Below are 2353 nucleotides of genomic sequence, written 5' to 3' on the forward strand. Positions count from 1 at the left end.
TCGTGTGCATCGTGCTATGCAGAGGCTAGACATTCTTTCGATGCGTTTGTATCACCTTGATATATCAATTGAATGAAATGTCTTTTATCAAAAAAAAACAAAAAAAATTGAGTTGTATGTGCACGTGCTCCCTTCGTTGATGACCTTTACACTAGTAGAAAATGGAGCTTTATTACAGGTTCGTAAGGACCTTTAGTGCCGATTCTGCAACCGGCACTAAAGGGTGGAGACTAAAGCCCCCCTCCTTTAGTGTCGGTTGAGCATTAGGTCACATGTTTCACCGTTTGAGTCTGAAACTACTATTCTAAAAAACAATAATTATTTAGTAACACTAATATTTCTTGAATAAGTAGTTTGACCATAGTTTGACCAGATTTGACCAAAATTTTAAAAACTGAAATAATTATTTCATAACACTATTATTCTTGAATAATTATTTAGTAACACTAATATTTCTTGAATAAGTAGTTTGACCAGCCAAAATTCAAAAAAAAACTGAAATTTGAGCGTAACTTTTTTTTTAGAATTTGAGGATTCTAAAAATTTGCAAACAGGCCTATGGCTGTTAAAATCGGATGCGGATTTTCCTGCTGAACATTTTGATATATTATACGCTTTTTCCCGACATCGTATGCAAAAGATATGATCGTTTTATTTTTTCATCATACTTTTTTGTAAAACACGTCCAAATTTAAGTTTTTAAATTTCCCAACTAGTAGATGTAGTAACATAACTACATCTTGTAGGATTTTAATTTTTGAAGTTTTTATCATTTTCTTTTGTTTTTTCAAGACTGAAATGGCCATACACGAGGATGGGGGGTAGAGTTTGAAAATTGCCCCTATATTACCGTTTTGTGTCTCCAACTGGGACTATAGGTTAAGACTCTTTTAGTGCCGGTTTGTAACACAAACCGGGACTAAAGGTTTTAGTACCCGTTCGTGACACGAACCGGTACTAAAGGTTCAACACGAACCGGCACTAATGCATAGCCATTCGAACTGGCACTAATGATCACGTTAGTGCTGGGTCAGTTTCAAACTAAGACTAATGTGCTTCACATTAGGCCCTTTTTCTACTAGTGTTACTATGTTGGATGCATCACATCCAATATCAAAAAAAGCACATACAATGTTGCCCTAGAACATAAGCACATTCCATCTAAACGTGTGTATACACACACACATGATACATGTACATGATATATGTCAAATGCTCCCCCCAATTAACTGAAAATTCCTTTGTTCCTTGCTCCGACTCGACTCATGTGACCATTCTTCAACTTTGGCCGCATAAGTCAGACCAGAGCCCGAGCACTGATAAAACCAGAGCCCTTTTGAGCTCCTTGGTGTAATATATCTACACGTTAGCATAGGGTGCTGTGTGTAAACATAATAATAAGCATCAGTAGGACATTATGATAGTTCACAAGAACAGAAGGAGCATCGGGAGAACTTTGGCCGCCCTCATAACACATAATTCAGAGATTTTCTTCTTCCTCTTGAGAAGCAGCAGGAAAGAAATAAATACACTATGAATTCTTCACGGAATAAATACTGTCAAAATTGACTAAGCTCGTTTCAGTTAGTGGGCATATGCAGAATATCTTTTGGTAAGAAATCTGTGTTTACAAAATCAATGGTAAAAGTAAGTCAATATACAGAAAAATAACATTCTCTTGATAACTCCCGAACTTCAAAAGTTCATCAGGCAATTGAGATCATTCATACAGTATAAAATAAACTGATGGTGAAAACACAAAAATGGAAAGCGCAAGAAACGAATCAAATGTTTTCATGAGAAAAAACCCTGGATAGATTGCAACGCATGGAAAAACTCAAAGCAATTAAATTCTCAAAACAACTATTGGCCAGGATAATTGAGTAGCTTCAGCGAAAAGGAGAAAAAGAAACCAAGAAACTAACTCGTCCACTGTAGAGGTATTGAAGTGTACAGGAAGAGGCAAGAACATCTAAATGGTACTGGATGGTTGTATGAGAAGCAGAGCACGCGTATCTCTAGTTTTAGAAGCAAAATTGTGCTACTCAATGCTACTCTTGTTCACTGTGCATCAGCCTAAACTAAACACCGACTTGAAAAAGACTTCAAACATGTAAATTCCATTGCCAGTAACTAAGTGATGTAGGCTATGCGCTTGTATTTCATCTCAGAAAGGAAGGATTAAAAGAAAAGCTGTTTTGTGTCGCTTCAACAGACATGCTGAAGAGGAAGATTGTAGTTACATGTGCTGCCTTGTAGTACTTACAGATGTCGTCCATGTAGTCGACAACAGCGGGCTCATCCACTTAGGTGTCCTGACATTAACACACAAGCAGACTTCAGACTTGTAATA

The sequence above is a fragment of the Triticum dicoccoides genome, chromosome 2B (assembly GCF_002162155.2).
Source record: "Triticum dicoccoides isolate Atlit2015 ecotype Zavitan chromosome 2B, WEW_v2.0, whole genome shotgun sequence".
NCBI classification, from domain to species: Eukaryota; Viridiplantae; Streptophyta; class Magnoliopsida; order Poales; family Poaceae; genus Triticum; species Triticum dicoccoides.